Genomic DNA, 7,376 nt, shown 5'->3' on the forward strand with positions numbered 1-7,376 from the left:
CTGTCCACTATATGGACCCATGTGTAATTTTTTTTAATAAGGGTTAAATGATGGATCCTTTGATTGAAGAACCATTTCACTCATTAAAATCCAATCAGGAGAGAGCGTTTCCTCTCCGTGTGCTTGATCGTGCTTTGATCGGATGTTCCAACAGGACACAAACGAGTCTTTGTCAACACGAAGAGAGGCCTCTGAGAATCTCATCCGAGAGCCCAGAGCGTCATGTTGGAGAAGCAAACAACCCCACGAGACCCTCAGGCCACGGCAGGCCATGCGTATTCCTATCATACATGTCAAAACATTGAGCAAGCGCGGCCTCGGATGACCTTTGCCTCCTGTCAGTAAATCAAGCGTACACACGCATTATACATTATATGCTAGAAAGCCGTGAAGTACATTCACAGTTGAGCTTTACAGTTTAAATCACTTACCATGACGTTTATATATAAAATAGTACAGTATACATACAATATATCTATGATCATGTAGTTTATTATCCCCACATTATACACTGGAAAAAAAAATTTTTTATGTATGTATGAGAAAATACTATTTCAGTTTTTTTACTTGAAGATTTCACTTGCCATTTCTTTCAGTAATTATTTGTGGGATTTACCAGCAGTTTCAGAGTGAAACTTGTTTCATAATAAATCCTACACCAATATTTCTTTAGTGTCATATAATGTTGGTTTACAGGGTTGAATGTCATGAAAACGATGCTCCAGTGCAAATATATTAATACGTTTTCATTTGAAATATTAAAAACATTTTCTTGTGTTGAAATGTGTAATGTTCTTTGTGAGATTCACCCTTAAAAAAATCGTGAAATCTTAAAAATCTGAAAATCTTTTAATATCTTTTAGTTTTAATAGAGCTCATGCAACTAATCTAATAATTAATTTCTGAACTTGGATCATTTCTTGTAAAAGAACTTTGTTTTTATACAATAATTTTAACCTGTTTATGAAATTTGACACCAGTGTTATTTTAGTATCTTTGAAATAATATGATTTTTTTTATATATATATTTATGCACTTGATATGATATTTTCAATATGACGTTTTTATTTTTACTTTATTTTTTTAAAATTAATTTTAGTTAGTTTAGCCATTTACTTCTGTATTCTGTATAAGTTTTTATCTAGGTTTTATTAATTTTATTTCTGTTTATTTTCATACATCAAGTTAAACTAAATGATTTTGCTTCTGCAATTTGCTGAAATAAAATAGGTTTTATTTTTATTTTATTCTTTTCAAGTAACGAAAATGTTTTTAAGGAGTTAATCTGAACTGTAATAACCCTTTTGGACAGTGGTTTTGTTGAAAAGTTGATTCGTGTTGCGATCACTGATGGAGATGGAGTTCCTCAAAGCCGGCTCTGGTGCCGATGCGACTGTGTGTTGTTCTGTTGTTCTGCACAGACTCAAAGGGTTAAACCCTATACATTAACCCAACGAATGTAAAGAACACATCGTTTAACCTTTACTAAGAGTAACGCTGTGTTTGTAGATGTGTTCCTGTGCTGATGGGACACATTTCTCCCAGTATGACCTCGTCCTCGACCCCGGGACATAAGACCTGTTTTCTCTCCGGGTCAGAGACTATCAGAGGTCAGAGGTCATGAACTAAACTAAGCAAACTTGCTGTCAGTGCACATCCGCAGGTCCATGGGTTAAAGACGGACCGATGGATTAAATTGATCCATTTCTGGGCATTTGAACACGAGTTAATGGAAATGCTTGTTTGGTTTTACCAGTTAATGCACTAAAACTGTTTTTGGGGGGAAATAAAATGGGACAAATACAGGCTATATAGCATAAATGTTTTATATAGTATAAATGTTTCACATAAAGCTAATTAAAAGTGTTTTAAAATAATTCCAGTGGTCTAAAAATTATTTTAACACCAGTATTAAGTTTTAGACCACTGGAATTATTTTAAAACACTTTTATCTACCTTTATGTGAAACATTTATACTATATGAAACATTATACATAGCCTGTCTAAAACACTTACATAACATATGTATCACTGTATAAAACTGTTTTAAAAACTTTTAAATAATTTTTTTTTATGTTGATATATATATGCATATTAAAGAAATTTTTAAAACTGTGTTTTATACAGTTCTTTAAAACAGTCTAAAACACCTTTTATGTTAAACATTTAATGCTATATCAGAATATATATATATATATATATATATATATATATACATATATATATTCTGTGTATATATAGTATTAAATGTTTAACATAAAAAGTGTTTCAGACAGTCAACAGGCATAATAAGGTTTATGAACTAAAGAAAATCAAATTTAAAGTTTTAGAGATAAAATCGTAATATTTAGATAGTAATATTAGCACATTTTGGCCAGTCTCTGCAGATAATTTCAGCTTTAATATTGTTCTATGCCATGTTTCATACTGTATTTTTAATATTTGAATGTTTTTGAAACTCTCTCTCTTTCCTTTGGTTTACAGAAACACTGGATGACAGCAGAAGTGAACATAAAGGCACGGCTGTTAAAGAATAACTCGAGTGAGTTCTCCATACGCTCATGACCTGTGGCGTCAATCACGCACGTCGATCCTGTCCTCGTGTGTCCTCGTCCCTGTAGAACTTAACATCGCTGAAACGTCACACACGTCGATGTGATCCTGTCCTCGTGTGTCCTCGTCCCTGTAGAACTTAACATCGCTGAAACACTGCAGAGCTCGACCCCAGTGAAGAGTGAAGAGGGTTCTGTGTTTACAGGCGCTCTGCATTATTCACTACACTACAAAACATACAGTATTTATAATATGAAGTTAAAGATTTATGACGTAGCGTTATATGTATCAGTTACTACTAAACATTATGTTTTCCATACATGGTAACACTTTATTTTACAGTGTCCTTGTTACATATGTTACATGTACTTTGTTACAAAGTACATGTACATTGTTACATGTTACCTTGCTACATATGTACACATTGTTACGTTACCTTGTTACATATGTTACATGTTACCTTGTTACATATGTACACATTGTTATGTTACCTTGTTACATGTTACCTTGCTACATATGTACACATTGTTACATGTTACCTTGTTACTTATGTTACATGTTACCTTGTTACATGTTACCTTGTTACATATGTACACATTGTTACATGTTACCTTGCTACATATGTACACATTGTTACATGTTACCTTGTTACATATGTACACATTGTTACATGTTACCTTGTTACATATGTACACATTGTTACATGTTACCTTGTTACATATGTACACATTGTTACATGTTACCTTGTTACATATGTTACATGTTACCTTGCTACATATGTACACATTGTTACGTTACCTTGTTACATATGTACACATTGTTACATGTTACCTTGTTACATATGTTACATGTTACCTTGCTACATATGTACACATTGTTACATGTTACCTTGTTACATATGTTACATGTTACCTTGCTACATATGTACACATTGTTACATGTTACCTTGTTACATATGTTACATGTTACCTTGCTACATATGTACACATTGTTACATGTTACCTTGTTACATATGTACACATTGTTACATGTTACCTTGTTACATGTACATTCTAACATAATAGTATTTCTTACTAAATGTATTGTAATTTTTATATTGTTATGTAAATATGTAATTTTACTTTCTTTTAGGGTGACTTTTTACCATCTGTCTAGGGACTGTAGATGAAAAATTGCCTTTTGGCTAATTCTGGCATATTGACAGAAATGTTTATTAATATGCACTGTCCCTGTAATAAAAAAATAATAAATAAAAAAATACTTACCATAGTAATAACAGTAAATTATGCATAATTACATGCAACTAACCCTCAACCAAACCCTAATCCTACCCTAACCCTATAGTAAGAACATGTAGTTAGTTAATATTACTCAGTACTTGATGTAATTATACAGTACTTAAATGTATAATTACACTGTAACAATGACACCTTAAAATAAAGTGTAACCCCATACATTATATTTAAAAAAGTAATAATGTAGTTTTGCGTGTTAGTTATCAAACGAAAGACTAGATTTGCACTACCGGTCAACAGTTTGCAATAACTAAGATTTTTGTTATGTAACCCTTGCAACTTGTTTAATTTAACGGCGGCTTGTGGCAAATATGGCATCAAAATAAACAAAAATATCCCCAATTAAATTTCAAGTTATAAAGAGCAAAAATTGATTGACACATAGAGTCCGAAAATTACAGGCATTTGTGGCAAAAATGGCCCCAAAATGATCAAATAAAATATAAACTTGCACTGATGAAGTAAATGTTATTAGTAATTGTTTAAAAATGAATAGTTTTAACCAAACCGTAAGCACTTCTGATACCACAACATACATGGACATCAAATATAAAAACTCCAACATTTGTTTGTTTTCATGTTTGAATTCAGAACATTAGAGCAGTGTAATCCGTGTAAAGATGTGTGCAGGTAATCCCGATAAAGTGCCTCATATTCTGATGTTTTTGTGAACGCTTGAACATGTATAATATGAGGACGCGGCGGCAAGACGAGCGTCGCCATGGCAACGGCTGAAATGATTATCCTCGAGAGCCGGTTTGGTTTCCCGAGCTTCACACGCAGGATTTCAGCTGAATATCCCACTCTGTTGTAGAGATGCGACACGTGTGATTATACAACCACTGCTAGTTTATGGAAGAAAATATCATTTATGTGACATTTAGTACATTAACATGAACCAGCATCGATTCACCTCAAATGAAGCGAGACCATCAGCTTGAATATATAACATCAATATTAATGTATGGAGAGGAGAGAACACGGACAGCTTTGGGAATGAGATTCGGGAAGCGAATGTTTCACCGAGATGAAGATATAGATGATATATGTTGCTGTTGTTTTCCTCAGATCTGCTCTGTTCTCTTCATCCTCGTCCTCGGATGAACTCGCACACGGAGGAGGGGAACGAGGGAGGAAGGAGGGATGGAGGGAACGAGGGAGGAATTACACTTCATCTGTGGACGTCAGCGCCTCCCTGCTGAGAAACCCTGAGGAGAGAGAGAGAGAGAGAGAGAGAGAGCGAGAGAGAGAGAGAGAGAGAGAGAGGGCGAGAGAGGGCGAGAGGGAGAGAGAGAGGGAGAGAGAGAGAGAAAGAGGGCGAGAGAGAGAGAGAGAGAGAGCGACTGAGAGAGAGAGAGAGAGGGGGAGAGAGAGAAAGAGAGCGAGAGAAAGAGAGAGAGCGACAGAGAGAGAGAGGGAGAGAGAGAGAGAAAGAGAGAGAGAGAGAGAGAGGGCGAGAGAGAGAGAGCGACTGAGAGAGAGAGAGAGAGCGAGAGAAAGAGAGAGAGAGAGAGAGACAGAGGGAGAGAGAGAGAGAGAGAGAGAGAGAGACAGAGAGAGAGAGAGAGAGAAAGAGAGAGAGCGACAGAGAGAGAGAGAGAGAGACTGAGAGAGAGAGAGAGAGAGAAACGACCGAGGCCTTTCTGTGTCTGAACTGATACAGAGGAAATCAGTTGTGTGTGTGTGTGTGTGCGTGTCTGTATGTGTGTGTGTGTGTGTGTGTGTGTGCGTGTGTGTGTACTTGTACAACTACATTTGTGAGGACCAGTGGAGTGAGGACATTGTGTCAGTGAATGTCCTCATAAAGATAGACGTACAAGAGTGTGTGTGTGTGTGTGTATATATGTATATGTGTATACAGTAAATTGACCAAAAGTGACATTAAAGACATTTATAATGTTACGAAATATTCTATTTCAAATAAATGCTGTAATTTGATGATCATCATAATCATCATAAATATGATGATTTGATGATCAAGAAACATTTATGATTATTATCAGTGTTGAGTAAACACAGTAAATCTTTTGTGGAAACTGATACATTTTATTTCTCAGGATTCTTTGATGAATATAAACTTCAAAAGAACAGCATTTATTTGGAATAGAATCTTTTGTAACATTATAAACTGTCACTTTTGATCAATTTAATGCGTCCCTGATGAATAATAGTAGTGATTTCTTTCTCTTCCCATTCCCAAATAGTAATCAAAACAACGGAAAAAGTCTTTCATTTACATTTATTCATTTAGCAGACGCTTTTATCCGAAGCGACTTACAGAGAACAATCGCAGTCAAACTAACAACAGGACAACAATCTGCAAGTGCTGTGAGCCTTCCCAGTTTAGTCTAAAATAAAAATATTATTATTATTATTATTATTTTAATAAATAGAAGAGAAAGTGTTAGTATATTAGTATAAGCTAGTTAGTCTGAAAATTCATATGTTTGAATCTTGAGCTTGATCTTCTTATCCATATTGTCATTATTCTCCAGGCCGAACGAGTCGATCCTTAAACAACAGCAAGAATTCACAGTTTGCTCCTGAAAACGCGTGTGAATGTGCTCGAGTTGAAGATCAGTTCAGACTTCAGACCGCTGGAGTTTAATTACAGCATTCGCAATCATTTAATCCGCTCTTAAACAGCCTTTATTTACAGACCCATTAAATCTGTTATAGTCTTAATGCAGAACTACAGAGGAATGTTCAAGACTGACCAGGAGCATTTCTGTGGATTTAAACATGAAAAGATCTCAGGAATAAATCAGGCTTCTGTGTTTTTCAGATCTTTAGATGTTTAATAATTGGCGCGTGTGTTTGTGGCGTGAGGAGGAAAGACACGCCGGTTTGATTATGAGGAGAACAGAGGAAACATTGAGGTGTTCCTGCTGATCCTCGGAAGATGTTCCTGACTCCTGGAAGAAGAGCTGCATGTTCATGCGTCTCGTGTTTCACGGGTGTGTGTGTGTGTGTGTGTGTGAAGGTCGTGACGTTGAGCTGCTGATCTGACGAAGCTCACACTCATTCCTCTTTCCATTCGTCGCAGTTTTCTTCATAACTTCTCTCTGAAGTGCTCTGTGCTCCGGCTGCGCTGTTATAATTATGTTCGGCTTGAGAAATGCTAGCAACATGCTAACAACGTGCTATTTCATTATGCTAACTCTGTTAAAACATGGTAATTCATGCTAGCATATATAGATAGATAGATAGATAAGGTTTGAAGATAGCTAGATAGCTAGATAGACCGATAGATAGATAGATAGATAGATAGATAGATAGATAGATAGATAGATAGATAGATAGATAGATAGATAGATCTGTCTGTCTGAAACCTTCAAGCATTAGTTAGTTTCAGACTCAGACTGCTAATAAAGTTGAATCTGATTATAGAGTGTACAGCTTTGCAATGAACACAAATGCATGTAATATTTCTCTAATTAAATGCAAAATGCTCTAATTGTCTTCTTTTGTGTGTGCTTGGGATTAACTGGGTGGGATTTTGAGTAGTTTAGCTCTAGAGATTTAGAT

General features: G+C 35.4%; 1 long non-coding RNA gene across 2 annotated transcripts in view; it reads left to right on the top strand.

Annotated features, from left to right (window-relative positions):
- LOC311068443 overlaps positions 1-7,305 on the top strand; it is a 40,492-nt gene extending 33,187 nt beyond the window's left edge. For both annotated transcript variants that reach the window (XR_014603377.1, XR_014603378.1), the window contains exons 2-3: positions 2,485-2,542; positions 4,917-7,305. This is a non-coding gene — a long non-coding RNA (uncharacterized lncRNA). The remainder of the gene's footprint in view (positions 1-2,484; positions 2,543-4,916) is intronic.
- The last annotated feature ends 71 nt before the right edge of the window (positions 7,306-7,376 follow it).

The sequence above is a fragment of the Abramis brama genome (assembly GCF_963993115.1).
Source record: "Abramis brama genome assembly, chromosome: 18".
NCBI lineage: Eukaryota > Metazoa > Chordata > Actinopteri > Cypriniformes > Leuciscidae > Abramis > Abramis brama.